The sequence below is a fragment of the Neophocaena asiaeorientalis genome, unplaced genomic scaffold, assembly GCF_003031525.2.
Source record: "Neophocaena asiaeorientalis asiaeorientalis breed wild unplaced genomic scaffold, Neophocaena_asiaeorientalis_V1.1 scaffold396, whole genome shotgun sequence".
NCBI lineage: Eukaryota > Metazoa > Chordata > Mammalia > Artiodactyla > Phocoenidae > Neophocaena > Neophocaena asiaeorientalis.
The window spans coordinates 1,650,147-1,666,128 of NW_020172455.1; the positions used below are offsets into that span (position 1 = coordinate 1,650,147).

Genomic DNA, 15,982 nt, shown 5'->3' on the forward strand with positions numbered 1-15,982 from the left:
CATAATGATCAAATGATCAATCCAAGAAGAAGATATAACAATTATAAATATTTATGCACCCAACATAGGAGCACCTCAATACATAGCTAACAGCCATAAAAATGGAAATCAACAGTAACAAAATCATAGTAAGGGACTTTAACACCCCACTTTCACCAATGGAAAGATCATCCAAAATGAAAATACATAAGGAAACACAAGCATTAAATGTTACATTAAACAAAGGAGAGAAACCATATGATCATCTCAATAGATGCAGAAAAAGTTTTGACAAAATTCAACACCCATTATGATAAAAAAACCCTCCAAAAAGTAGGCATAGAGGGAACGTACCTCAACATAATAAAGGTCACATATGACAAACACACAGCCAAGATCATTCTCAATGGTGAAAAACAGAAACCATTCCCACTAAGATTAAGAACAAGACAAGGTTGTCCACTCTCACCACTATTATTCAACATAGTTTTGGAAGTTTTAGCCACAGCAATCAGAGAAGAAAAAGAAAGAAAAGGAATCCAAATCAGGAAAGAAAAAGTAAAGCCGTCACTCTTTGCAGATGACATACTATACATAGAGAATCCTAAAGATGCTAACAGAAAACACTAGAGCTAATCAATGAATTTGGTATAGTAGCAGGATACAAAATTAATGCACAGAAATCTCTTGCATTCCTATACACTAATGATGAAAAATCTGAAAGGGAAATTAAGGTAACACTCCCATTTACCACTGCAACAGAAAGAATAAAATACCTAGGAATAAATCTACCTAAGGAAACAAAAGACCTGTATGCAGAAAACTATAAGACACTGATGAAAGAAATTAAAGATGATACAAACAGATGGGGAGATATGCCATAGCCTCGGATTGGAAGAATCAACATTGTGAAAATGACTATACTACCCAAAGCAATCTTCAATGCAATCCCTATCAAACTACCAACAGCAATTTTCACAGAACTAGAACAAAAAATTTCACAATTTGTATGGAAGCACAAAAGACCCCAAATGGCCAAAGCAATCTTGAGAAAGAAAAACGGAGCTGGAAGAATCAGGCTCCTGGACTTCAGACCATACTACAAAGCTACAGTAATCAAGACAGTATGGTACTGGCACAAAAACAGAAATATAGATCAATGGAACAGGATAGAAAGCCCAGAGGTAAACCCACGCACATATGGTCACCTTACCACATATAAGGAAAAAAAAAAGCAGGCACATGGGATGGGAACTGTATGAACAATATGGAATTATTAACGCTACAGACATCTAAGGCTGCAGAAGGTATTTTGGAAAATGGGGACAGTAATCCCAACAAAACAGGAACTGCCTTCAAGGAACATAATGCCAACTTGTGGAGACAAAATACGCATGCAGAGAAGCTAGAATGCAAAGGAGAAAAGGACTCTTATGCCCCAAGAAATGTAGTTACCTATAAAGTACCTTAAGACAAGAATGTTTCCACTGGAAGTTTGAGACAGCATCTCTGGAGGATGCTGTTCCTGAAGCAGCTATGGACCAATGGTTCCGATTCTGACAAGTGAAGGTGAAGAAAGAAGACACTACAGGAAAAGCTGGAGCAAAGGTCTTGAACTGGGGAATGAGGAGGCCACTGAAGAAAGAGGAGCATGCAGTATGGTCTTTGCTTCAAGGACTATGCTATATTATTTAGGATAAGTCTTAAAAAGATATTAATCTCTGAGGGGCAGAAGAGTAAATTAAGTGAGGATGCAGGCTCTACAGGCAGACTGTCTGGTCGCGTAGGCTCACACTGTTCATTTCTTAGATACATGTCTTTAAACAAGTGACTTCGTCTTTCTGTACCTCATCTGTGGAGTGGGGATGATGAAATTACACCAGAGGGGTACAAAGTGCTTAGTAGAGATCTGGGCACAGTTATCAATCACTATCATCATCCTCATTTCATCTGGGATCAAATCAAAACGTAGGCTTAAATACTAGTTGCCTAGTCTTTCCTCTAATTTGTTGTTGATAACATTAATCTTCCCAATTCAACAATGTTCAAAAAGTTTATTGAGCTTCTAGATCTTCACTGTCCGGTGGAAATCTCTTCTGTGACGAGCTTGCTCTAGACCTATGTTGTCCAGTATGGTAGCTGCTAACCACGTGTGGATACTGAGCGCTTGAAATATGGCTCGTGTAACTGAGGAACTTGATTTTTAATCTTACTTAATTTTAACTAATTTAAATTCAAAAGCATACTGATTCAGTTATTTGAAAACTTCTATTTATTTATTTTTTGCTTGGTGGTTTCCTCTTTATTAATGTGCCTCCTACCTTCCTCCCACAATTTCAGTCCCTTCCATCTACCCCATAAAGGGAAGGGAGTGAAAAGAAGGGATTGTTGGCGTTCTGAGCCCCTTGGGCAGTTAGAAAGGGAACAGAAACCAAAACAATCACCGGATGTGACAGAGATTGACAATCAAGAAGTCTAAAGCAGAATGGGAAAGGTGGTAAAGAAAGGGGAAGAATGGAGAAAGGAGAGGTACTAGAGGCCATCTCCCCCATTAACCCTTGTGTTACGAGGGGCTGGAGGAGAGTCTCAAACATTAGGAAGTGCAGGTCCTGAAGACGGGAGGTGGTGTATGACCCTCAAGGAGGAGTAGTGGAAGGAAAGAGGGCCCCCTCTCTCTTTGTAGAATGGGACCCCCCCACACACCTTAGGGACAGCAACTGCACAGACCGTAGACACTTTCATCACTGGAGGCAACATATAGAAAGAAGTCTTCTTCATGGTGTTCCTGGTATAGCTGACCCATCCTGGCGCTCGTGGGTGGAATGACATTGTTGACAAAGAAACACAAGGCATCCTCAGCTCGGAGATGAATTCGCTTCCTGATCAAGAAGTAGAACTGACCAGCTGTCAGATCAGAAGGCAGCAGCATTTCCTTTCGTCCAGGTCTCCTACCCGAGCTCTGGGAGCCTCTTCTACTATCACCGGCAACCGGTCCGGGTATTTCTTTCGGATCTTCTCGCCCTCAGAGCGCCGCTTCTCAAGAAGATCCTCCTCTTTATACACGAACTTCATCCTCCGGGGAACCGGGCTGAGGGAACCCTGGGGTGGGGGCTGGGACGTGGGGGGGGGGGGACGGCGGCAACGCGCGGGCTGAAAACGTTTATGTTTAGAACAATTTGGGTATGTGAATCTACACTTATCATTGCATAGTTTACGAAAACTAAGTATAGATCAAATATTTCCGATGAAAGTGTAGCTTCCAAATTGAGATATTCTATAAATAAAGTACACACTGGATTTTGAAGACTTAGTAGGATAAAAAGAATGCAAAGTAGCTTATTGACAATTTTTATTTTAATGGTATATTAAAATAATAAGATTTGGGCTATATAGGGTTAAGAAAAATTACCATTAACATCATCTATTTCTTTTATATATATATATATGTTTTGTGTGTGTGTGTGTGTGTGTGTGGTACACGAGCCTCTCACTGTTGCGGCCTCTCCCGTTGTGGAGCACAGGCTCCGGACGCGCAGGCTCAGCGGCCATGACTCACGGGCCCAGCCGCTCCGCGGCAGGTGGGATCTTCCCAGACCGGGACACGAACCCGCATCCCCTGCATCGGCAGGCGGACTCTCAACCACTGCGCCACCAGGGAAGCCCCTCTTTTATATTTTTAATGTGGCTACCAGAAAAAAATTTTAATTACATTACAGTATACTGCTATTGAATAGAACTAAACTAAATCAATAAATTCAATCAATGCACTGCAAAATAAAGTTTAAAACTATTTTTGTGTTTAAATAAAATTTTAAGTGAATGAAAAATAACAGTAATGCTCCAGGCATAGCAAATAGTTTAATATGGAGTTGTTTTACGTCTCAAGTATACCAACGTCTTTATATGCACACATTTGAAAATCAAAAGTATTCTCAAAACTACATCTTTAAACATAAAGATTTGGTGAAATGACTAGGATTTTCAAGTGCATTTTTCTATGGTATCTATAAACCAGCTATCACCTGACCTTGTTCACCCAAAAATGTGTGAAAATGTCTCCTCACTCCAAATCAAAGTATTCCCATACTTAGATTAGAAAGAACACGATAATCACAGGGACCCTCTTAAACTGAATTCTAAACATTGTTTTTTGTGAGAGTAAGAAAGAATAAGCCTCACTGAGATGATTTGAGTGGCCTGGTCCTTGAGGCCAGTGAGCCTAAAATAGCTCTGTTAAGAGATGACTGTGATGGCTTTGGGGAAGAAGAGGTGTCACTCAACTGTCAGAGGCCAAGATGGAAGTAATTTCAACTGCTCACTCCTGTTGCATTCTTGGAGGTCATTCCATGGTCTTCCCAGGAAAGAAGGATAAATAACCCTTGCCTTAAAAGGGCGAATAAAGAAGGGTAGGAAAAATAACACTTGTTTTGATCTGTATTAGAATTCCAGACGCATTTCTACTAGCTTGTGATCTTTGGACAAATTACTTCACCTCTGGGAGGCTCAGTTTCCTCATCTGTAAAGTGATAATAATATGCATCTCAGAGTGAAGCAGAAAAGATCAAGTATTCAATATGTTAAAGTTCCTGACACATAGTAGCTTTGGTGGAAAGACTCTGTGTTGGCCCCCATGACTTATTCCTCCTATTCTTGCCCTTGTATAACTCACTCTTTGTGACTGTAGGTGAGACCTGTGCCTTGCTTCTAACCAATAGGTGACAGGATTTCACTTCCTTGATAATGTTACATAAAATTGTAAGGACTGTCATGATGAAAGACTCTCTTCCCTCTTGGCTTTGAAGCAACAAGCTGTCATGTTGGGAGCTGCCCTAAAGAACAAGGCACACGACAAGGAACTGAGGAAAAACTCTGGCAGCCAGCCAGCAAGAAACTAAGCCCCTCGGTTCAGCAGCTCGCAAGGATTTTAAAGATGACAACAACCATATGAACATGGAAGTCAACCCTTCTCCAGTCCACCCTCGGATAAGAACTCAGCCCTGGCTGACACTTAGTTAGCAGCTTTATAGAGAACCCACCGAACCCATGCCCAGACTCCTGACCCACAGAAGCTGTGAGATAATAAATGTGTGTGGTTTTAAGCTTCTGTGTTTGTGGTAATATTATTCTGCAGAGTAAACCATAATACAGTGGTCTCTCCACAATCTTTAGCTCCCTCACCATGGGACTATCCCATCCCTGCACTGGCATGGTGAGTGTGAAAAATGTTATTGATATCACTTATTCATTATCCTTCCCTTTCAATACATCCATAAAAGATCTTTACGTTTTAGAAGAATTTTAAAAGTGTGTGTCTGTGTGCGTGTGCGTGCATGCAGGTATTTGGGGAAGGGATACAGACATACTCAACATTATTTACATGATGAATTGTGCACTGAAGCCACTGGTCTTCCCCTGAATTACAACTAGTGACAAGTACCAGCATCTCCTCCCCAGACTACGAATATAGCTGTTAAGGTGTATGTACTCTCCGTGTGTCAGCTTGCCTGCATTTTAACATTTTAACTTTGGCAAGTTCTTAGCCTCTCTGATTGCCCAGTTCCTTTCTCAGGACTTATACACAAACTGCTTCAGTGCCTTTAGCTGCTCAATTTCCATTTTACAATAATTGCCCAAGGGACCTGGGCTTCCTTGTCCGTTCTCTTCCAAATGCCCTCTACTTGACTCCCGTGGTGGGAGGGACAATCCCATCCTCCTTGTACGCTTGGTGGGAAGAAGGTCAGAGTTCTGTCTGAATGATTTTCCCCTACTTCTTACGTGCCCTTTGTCCTGCGGCTATTTACAGGGCCTCACTTTTTTCCCCTCTTCTATCTCACTTCCAAATATCCCTCGAGCTATAGGAGCTGGAGACAAATGTTCTCTTTTTCTGGTAACATTCTCCTTGGGGTGAGAAACCATTTCATGCTCACTAGACAAAGTTTATGCCTATGCTTTGGATATTCAAGATGGGGTGAGATTTTCCAGACTGTTGCTTTTTTCATTTTACGCAACACAAAAATTTTATTAGTTATATTTATTATGTCTACTTGGGAACAGAATAAGAATCAAAATTTCACCATTATACTTCCCAGGCTGAGAGTGATAAAGTTCGCCATAGTGGCTGAAAATCAAGGGCCTCTGAAAGTGCCATGCATGTGCTGTGTGTCTAGCATGCCACACTGCAGTTGGTTCTTCTCGAATCCTACCCGATGAGTTCTGTAAGAATCCCATTTTACAGGTGAGGAAGCTATTTGGACGTTTGTGAACTTCGGCTGGTCAACGGTAGAGCTCCTTCAAGTTGGCTTTGAACTTTCAGCTTTTGCTCTGCTGGAAGAGGTGAGTTGGACCCTGAAAAGAGGCACTGAACCCTGAGCGACTCCATCATCAGTAAATCTCAGAATTGTTTCCATTACTCTTTCTTGTGATACCAGTGTGCTCTTTTTCATTATGCACCAAGTTTCAAAACTGAAGTCTGTTTTTACTTCAAGATGTTTCAGAATCATGGTGAAAATAGTTTTTGGTAATTCTTTCTAGATTTATACGCAGGACCACACAGGTGAAGGTGATAACCATCTCCAAAATTATGATGAAGGACTCCTCTTATAACACACAAAGTGACTAAGGTCATGTCTTGGCAATGCTATCGTGACAGCACCTCCTCCCCTTTTCTTATTCTTTGCCCTTCTTTAAGAAATGTAGAGCAATTTGAACTTCTGAAAGATAAAAGTCAGTAGTAAATATGTTCAATATCTATAAACATCTGTATTAAATAGTTCTCTTAATTTTAATAAACTGTACAACATCTGGTTCCATAGAACACTTCAAAATTTCCCTCAAGTTCTTGTCTGACAAAATCCCTCCTGCCACTTTCAATTTGTATTAAAAAGCCAAAAAAAGCACATACATCCCCAACTCACTGAGTCATTTGATAAAAGCAACAGGGTGCAGTTTGTAAGCAGATGGAGAATTCAGTGAATGGTCTGGCTGAGGTCACAAGATCTCATGACCCCTACAGTTTCTGTCCCGTGGCTGCCAGGAGTAACACACACTACTGAGGTGCAGATCAATCGAAGTCGCTGAGACAGAGAGCAACGCAGATTTTCAGTACTTTCGAGGGCAAAAGCACAATGATGCCTTCTTATTTTATCGTGAAGGAGGTCCTAAGGGTGAGTGTGTGCCATGACATGGAAACTGTGTGGCCACCAAATGATTCGCTCCAGCTCCGTATGGGAAGGTCCTTTTATTAAAGTCAACAGAACCAGAAAAGGTTCTGAATAAGAGTTGCTCTGATCTTACACAGGGAGAGTGCGAGGCAGTGAGTGACCATGAAAGCAGCTCTATTGCTGCAGAAAAGGTCACACAGGTCCGCCAAGTTAGTGACACAGTTGTCAGCTGCTGGCGATGCTTCCAGCCTGACTACGCATCTTGTGGGGTAAGATGAGGTTGAGGTTGAAGAGGAAATTTTTATGGGAAGAGATGATAAGGGTCATCTAGCCACCATCTAGTCATCAGCTCTACCTTTTCCTCAGCAAAGGAACTGCAGCTCAGAGAGGACAGTGTCCAAGGTGGTGCAGCCAAAGTTACATTCAGATACAGGACAGTAGGTCCCTGCCCTTGAGATTTGAACTGCGATGTCCCAGATCTGGGAGGAGAGATTAAAGCGAGGGTTTAGCGTTAGTTAAAAGACTGTGGCCATCAAGATAGTAATCTGTTTGTGCTAAAACCTCACAATCCCTCTGCTGGCTGAAAAAGAAAAAATTTTAAGTATATTCATGATTTATTGGGGAGGAGGGCAGGTGTCAGTTAGATACCATAAAAGTGATGACTATCCCACTGGCAGTGTCAGGAACCCTGCACGGCCCAAAGGGTTCAGTTGCAGCCGCAGCAGGCTGCTCTCTGCATTCTTGCTGACAAGGCTGTAAGTGAGCTCGGAGAGGCCTGTGGGTTGAGTGGAGGTGACTTGTGAATGCAGAAACCTGCTCTAAGGAAACGCAGTAACATTCCCATCACATTTTTAGCTTCAAGGATAATAACCATGAACGGCACAGCCAGTTCTCCTTACAGGGGGCTGATGAGTGCTTGCAGGGCCTCCAAGCAACCATTCCTGAGCTCCACGTGGAGCTAAGCAAGGAAGAAGAGGAAATGGAACTTTCCTAAGGTTTTCCAGTCACTCAGTTATATATAATCCTTTATGGGAAATGCTTCTAAACATGGAAAGTATGCCAAGGTTTTATGCCTGACATCGTTTCCTGTTTTCTACTAGTTTTTGTTTTGCGTTGCTTTAAATCAATCTGGATTTTGTTTTTCAGTGTGCTTTGTCTTTCTTGCCCAACCAGGCAAGCTTTGTAATTAAATGACAGTAACAACTTGCAGATTTTAAAGCGTTTTCACGGACCGTATTTTGTGTGGTCCTTATAACAACCGCGTGAAGTATGTATTTTCTCCATTTTCAGAAGAGGATGTTATTCAGAAAGTTTCAACAACTGGCTCAAGGGCACTTGTTTATTTGACAACACGTTATGCTCAAGCCCAGGCCTCTGACGCCAAATCCAGACGCTGGGCTCTGTACCGGGATGCTGCTCATTAGGGGAGCTGCCCCCGCCGCATCCCCTCCTATTGACCCAATGCTTCTTTAAAGATGTGAGTTCGTTTGCTTCTATCCCTTGTTCTTTGTTTCCGATTCTTCCATCATTTTGCATTCAGTCTGTTTCTGGTTTTCTCCCTTAGACAGTTGGGCCATGTGTGAGACTTAACTAATTGACCATGCTCTCTGCCAAAGTGCCATCCATCAGTCAGTGAAGAGGTGCTGCAGGCACACTGGATGCAAGGCCCAGAGCAGGCAAAGAGAAGACTAAACTCAAAACAATTGTGTTGCATTCATGGGGAAACACTCCTGACTTACAGACAGAATAAACAACATTGCCTCTGCTCCTGTTAAAGGGATTATGAGTTGCTGGAGGAACAAGGGAAATGGGAACAAATGCAGCATTAATGAGGAAGTCAGTTCAGGACTCTGGGTGATAGCCAGCCCAAGGAAGGGGAACCTCCATGGAATGGGCCTGGTCTAGCTGCCATGATAATCTCCCTACTTCTGTCATAGCCAAATACCAACAGTGACTCAAGCTTGCCCACACGGTCAACACACAGTGTTTTTCTGCTCCCTTGGCCCAGAATGCTCTTATACTTTATCTTCCAGAATAACCCTTTTGCCTCAGTCTTCCCCTCTGGACCACTGTTCTTCCATATCACAATAATTCCTGTGCTTATTTCCTCATTATGTGGATTTCTGTCTTTCCCACCATAGAAATAATCACATTTTACTAAGACATGAATATATTAACAAAAAATTTTAAATAATAAAACTAATGCTTTTGTATACACTAACAGATGTGCTTTGTTAACATATAACTGAAGATTTTTAATCTCTATGCGATAAAAATTTTCTTGTTTGGGTGCTGAAATCATATTGGCTGATAAAATAAGTTAGATAACTGTTTTCATACCTTCTGCATCATTTTGTTTAAATCACTGTTCTCTAAAGTTTAGTAAAAGTCACCTGAAAACCATGTGAGCCTGCATCTTTTGGTAAGGAAATCTTTGATTCCCTATTTAACTTAGTAATAGTTATAAGCTTACTCAGATGTTTTCTCTTTTTTTCAATGTATATGTGATTTCTTTCTAGAAGAATATCAGCTCTATCTAAATTTTTTTTCTCTTCTTTTCAATGTATATGTGATTTCTTTCTAGAAGAATATCAGCTCTATCTAAATTTTTTTCCTCTTTTTTCAATGTATATGTGATTTCTTTCTAGAAGAATATCAGCTCTACCTAAATTTTTGAAATTTATGGGCATAGCGTTGTTCAGAATATATTCTTATGCATTTAAAATCTTTACTATTTTTATGCCCTGTTTTGTTTTTAACATTGTTCATCAATGACATTTCTCATTGCTTTTTAAATAACATTATGCCCATTGTATTAGCTGAAGTTATGCTCATTTTATTAGCTAGTACAAAGAACAACACTCTAGGTGTGTTGATAAACTATACTTTCCCTATTTTTAAAGGAAAGGCAAGGAAAGACAAGCACATCATACTTCATTAAAAAGCATTTACTAAGGGAAACTCATGGAAACAGGAGCAGGGGCAGGTGTTTGGGTGCTGTATTAGTCAAGGTTCTCCAAAGAAATAGAACCAATAGTATGTGTATAGAGAGAGAGAGATTTATTTTAAGGAATTGGCTCATGTGACTAAGGAGGTTTTCAAGTCTAAAACTTGCAGGATAGGCCAGCAGGGAAGAGTCAGTGTCGCAGTTCAAGTCCAAAGGCAATCTGCTTGGCAGAACTTTCTCTTGTTCAGGGGAAGTCAGTTTTTGTTCTGTCCAGACCATCCACTGATTGGATGATGTCTATCCACATTATGGAGGGAAATCTGCTTTATTCAAAATCCACCAACTTAAACGTTAATCTCATCCAAAACATGCTCACAGAAACAACCAGAATAGTGTCTGACCATATGTCTGGACACTGTGGTCCAGTCACATTGACACATAAAATTAAACATCACAAGTGCCCAGTCCCAACTGCACTCTGGAGAGCACACGAAGATCCATTATGACTCTGTGTCAGTCTAAAGAGAGACGCCCTCCACCTCTTGAACTGTAGGGCCCTTAAGCTGCATTATTGGGGAAGCACAGCCCCTTCCCTGGCATTATCAGGGGCTGGCACCCAACAGCAATAGGATGTGGCAGAACTTTGGCCCCTACTGCTGTTTTGCTGTCTCATTCAGCAGTTAGAAAATCTCTGGCCTTTACCCTGGCATCTTTAGAGACCTGGTGTCCAAGATTTCCACTGTCTTCTACCACTATGTTTTCAGTGAATCAACATTTATTTATTTTCCTCTTTTCAAACATATTTTGCATTGATAATAATTTCTATATTCCCTAATTTATTTTGGGTCTTAAAATTTTTCTTCTCATCTAGTGTTTGGGAATCTATAATCATAATTCTAGTTTCACACTTACTGTTCTTAATTTTTAAATGTACACTCATGATATATATATAGATAGATAGATAGATAGATAGATAGATATAGACTTTATATATGAATAAAGTCTAAAGTATGTGAGGGTTTTTTGTCTTTTTCCAGAACACATATAAATTATCATGTTTTAATGGCCACTGATCACCACTAACCTATCATTGCTATCTAGAGGCTTAATTTTTGCACTTTTTAATATAAAACAGTTACTTTTATAACCAATAGTTTCTGACATATTTTATTAATTTATATATCCACTCATTATTATTACTTTTACCCCTGCCTTTGTTTAAGTGTCATCCTCCTGCAGTAGATCCTTTATAAATATGTTTAATGAAAACTAACAGTAATAAAATTCTCTGGTCCTCTTACACATGAAAATATAATTGTTTTGTTCTCAATACTGAGTGATACTTTTGCAGGGTGTAAAATTCTCAAAGCTTATGTCGATCACTATCCTTCAGTCCCAAAGTTGGTAAAATATGAATCCAGTTGTTTTCGTCATTCAGGCATTGTTTTGTTCTATAAATTTAGCTCAAGTCAACAGTAACTTTCTATGTGGTTCTAGGCACTTTCCTAATGTGTTATCAGTAGTAAGATTAGAATATTGCTTGGCATTGATGATCCTTTACAATTAAAGGTTAATATTTCCAGTTGGACAAATCCAAGTATAACATAAATAACAATATTTATTTATAAATAAATAGCTACATAAATTTCTATATTAAATGACACACAGAGATTTAATATAGAAATGATCAAGGTTGGAGGGCTGAGATGGCAGAAGGGCCCTTGTGAAACCCAAAAGTTATAGGAAATAACCCTGGGTAAGTTATTAAGAATATTTATTTTCTTTGTCTTACACTATGCACTGTTCTGTGAATTATGGAACCTACTGTAAATAAGACAAATAGAATTACTGCTTCCCAGGAACTAACTTTCTAGCAAAATAGGCCATGACAGAACATATTAGAAAATAGTCGATGTGGTCACCACCTATAAATAGTAGTAAGTTTCCTTGCTTCATGGGAATAATGGAAGCATATAGTTGTACCCCAGATGTAGAAGGGCAAGGTATTCTGCAGGCGATAACTACTGCATGTCCTGTGGTTTATGATAAGGCAAGAAGTGCAAAAATTCTATCTAAATAAATAGGAGGGGGTCTCGTACCTAAGACAGCAAGAGCTGACAGTCGGGGACTCCCTAAGTCCAAACAATTATCAGCATTCACCCTGGAACCTAGGAAATCTGTACACCTGAAGGTCCCACATACATTTTGTCATCCGTTTTTAGTTACTGTGTGTAGTCTACCCACTTAGTATGACTTACAGTGAACTTTCAATTATTTAAAAATTTTCATATGCCTCGATGATAAAGATTGGATTTTATGTATGGTATTTCTAGAACTAAAATAAAGAAGAATTTGTATCTCAGAACAAACATATTTCATGAAATAAACTATCTGGGCAATTCATTAACTATCACTTGGATTGAGTTGCTACTCATATATAATATCAAGACTTTATTCTATGACTACCAGATAAAAACTTTACAAAATATATATCAACAACTAGAAAGGCGTAGGAAAAATGTTATCATCATTATCTTCACAGTGATGATCATTTGACAGCATTGATTTTAATAATCTAGAAATGTATGGTTTTTTATGGTGATTTTAACCTCTTTTTCATTCATATTCTTTTTTTTTTTTTTTTTTTTTTGCGGTACGCGGGCCTCTCACTGCTGTGGCCTCTCCCGCTGCGGAGCACAGGCTCCGGACGCGCAGGCTCAGCGGCCATGGCTCACGGGCCCAGCCGCTCCGCGGCAGGTGGGATCTTCCCGGACCGGGGCACGAACCCGTGTCCCCTGCATCGGTAGGCGGACTCTCAACCACTGCGCCACCAGGGAAGCCCCATTTTCTTAACTGGTACAGAAACTTGCTCTTGGGAAAATCATGAAACTTTTCATACATTTTTTAGTTCTCAAATTCTAATATACATGATGGCAACTTTCTGTAGATTAAATGCAAGTATGAGAGAAAATGAATGTGAAGAAATGGATTCTGAGATAGACAATTTTTCATTAATATTTAATTGGTTGCAAATTTTGCTATCTCAAAAAGTTTCTGCTCTCTGCCTCATTAAGTAAGTTCTGTCATTATTCAGTGTAATGATAGCTTTGGGGGAATTTTCCCAATAAAAGCTTAGGAGGGAAAGAAAGGAAGCATAACAATTAGTGATAAAAGCTTAGTTAATAGTTCTGTTTCCAGACCTTCTCAGACTTCTGATCATGTAAGTTTCTATGACCTATAAGGGTAGGTTAGATGAATGTTCATAATTGATTTAGACAAGAGAGAGGGTGTCAGGAAAGCAAACAGATTTTTCTCCACTTAACAATTTCCCTCTCTGTCTGAGCATTTCCTGAATTCTCTGTTTCACTCGTCTGTTTAATATATACTGTGTATATGGAAAACATCTGCGGATTCTCTGCTCTTGCCAGTTTCCCAAATGTTTGCTCAAACTCAATACGAGACATTCTAGAGCCATGTTTAGAAGCATTTCCCATAAATGAAAGACTCATTTTTGACCCATTTAGATCCAATTTTGTTGAAGCATTTGAATTCCTGACATGATTGCTTTCTATCTATATGGTTCCCAAATGTGAATCAATGCTTTGAATTCTATTATGCATAAGGCATGATGTATTTTCAAAGGGCAAGTTGCCCTCTCCACCTTTTATAATGTGTCTTTCTTCTGTGTTTTCTTATATATTGACTGCAGGGCAATCGGATACGGCCTAAGATGTACCAGCTCATGCAAACATTTTCCTACAGCTCATACCATCAGCCCCATGAGACGCTACCAATCTACTTTGAAGTAAATAGCCCTGTGACCATTTTAAAGATGAGAAACTTAAGACTTAGAAGATTAATGGGTTTCCCCAAACACTTGGTTCCAGCAAAGTAAAAAACTAAGAGAACTTCTATATCCTACTTCAGAGTACTTTTCATCATAACAGATACCCCCTAAATGTTGTAACTCTCTCCTTTTTGATGGAGTAACGTTCTGTTTGAGAAGAGGGAGACGGCTGTCAAATCAGATCCAGTTCCATTACTAGAAAAAAAGGGAAAAGGCTCAGCTACCAAATGATGAAAAATTCTCCGCTTTTATAGACTGTCAAGCTTCTAAAAATATTTCACCACTAGCCTCTTCTTTCAGAGAAGACACTGAAAGCTCCTAGTAGAGGTCAAAAATGGCATCTGTGGGTAGGAGTAAGTTAGATGATTATCTCCTTGGCACCCAGAGTAGATCTAAGTAAGCACAGTTGGAGGATTGAGTTCGACCATTCACCTGATCATTGCGTAGCTGTCAGTTAAACCTGTTCTCCACTCCTGACACTGTGATTCATACATGGATATATAGCTGAAAACAAAACCAAAAAAAAACAATAGTGAGATCATTATAAATAAATGATAATGATAAAACAATGCGGTGTCATTATCCTCTAAGATGATCAAATTTCGCTCCTTACCACCTGTTTTTAGAAGTAAAAGTTTATTGGAACACAGCTATTCCTGTTCCTTTACACCATTTTCCGTGGCTGCCTTCACAGGACAATGTCAGAGTTGAGAAATCACAACAGAAATCATATGACCCGCCAAGCCTAATATATTTACCATCTGGGCCTTTCTGGAAAACATTTGCTTATCCCTGCCCTAGGCCATGAGCCTTATACTACAGCAACATCAGACTCTCAACTTTTTCGGAATCCTCATGTAGTTCCAAGTCTTTTTACAGGTGTTTCCCTCTGCTTACATATCACTTATGATAAGGTTCAGTTGTAATTAACAAATCCTACAGTAACGTAAGCTGTGAAAAGATCGAAGTTTATTTCTTCCTCACATAAAAGCTGAGGTAAGTAGCCCAGGTCATTCACCCTGTCTTTCAGGGCCTCAGGCATTTGTGAACTGTCCTTTCTGCCATCTGTAGGTATGGTCCTCAACCTCAGGATCCAAGATGGTGGTGGGGACTCCAGCTGTCACTTCCAACAGAGTGGAGGAATGGATAAAGAAGAAAATGGGGGGCTTCCCTGGTGGCGCAGTTGTTGAGAGTCCGCCTGCCAATGCAGGGGACACGGGTTCGTGCCCCGGTCCGGGAAGATCCCACATGCCGTGGAGCGGCTGGGCCCGTGAGCCATGGCCGCTGAGCCTGCGCGTCCGGAGCCTGTGCTCCGCAGCGGGAGAGGCCACAACAGTGAGAGGCCCGCGTACCGCAAAAAAGGAAAAAAAAAAGAAAATGGAAAAAGAGCACACAGCTGATCTGAAGGAGTTCCTTGGAAGTGATCACATAACATACATATGTATCTCATTGGCTGGGACTTAGTCACATGACTCTACTCAGCCGCATGAGAAGCTGGGAACTGCAACCTCGACCCAAACCAAACTCAAAGATTCTAGGACTGTAGCATGGATGATTTTTTAGCTGTCCGCCAAAGATTCCTATTGCCTTTTCATAGTGTCAAGTTGTTGCTGGAAAGTGGCTGCCCAGCCAAGGACTTGATTTCTCAGCTTCTCCTGTACGTAAAAGCACTCAGTGGACAGAGATGAAGTGGGTACTTCCACACCAAGGCAACTCAGAGGCAGATGCATCCTCTCCTCACTTGGAAGTCAGATGTTGAAGATGGTGGAGCCACAAGATGGAAAGAACCTGGATCTCCAATTTACTGCTTAGAGGAGAGTTTACCCCTTACTGATTAGAAAGGCACATTTTAGACTTTATGTGTGCAAGAAATGAACTTCTGTTGTGTTTAGTCACTTAGATTTTAGGGTTCATAGTATTTCCCACAGTGCATTATAATGTTACAATACTGTGTTCAATATTAATGAGACTACCACGTCAAATTCTCATTAATTTCCTATACTCTCAATCTCTGTTGCATTGCCTGGGACCATAGGATAGGCTGAATAC

The 15,982-nt window shown here is 40.3% G+C and overlaps 1 pseudogene; it reads right to left on the reverse strand.

The window, feature by feature from the left end:
- Nucleotides 1–2,683: 2,683 nt before the first annotated feature.
- LOC112394786 (gamma-aminobutyric acid receptor-associated protein pseudogene) lies at nt 2,684–3,051 on the reverse strand (annotated as a pseudogene).
- Nucleotides 3,052–15,982: the final 12,931 nt, after the last annotated feature.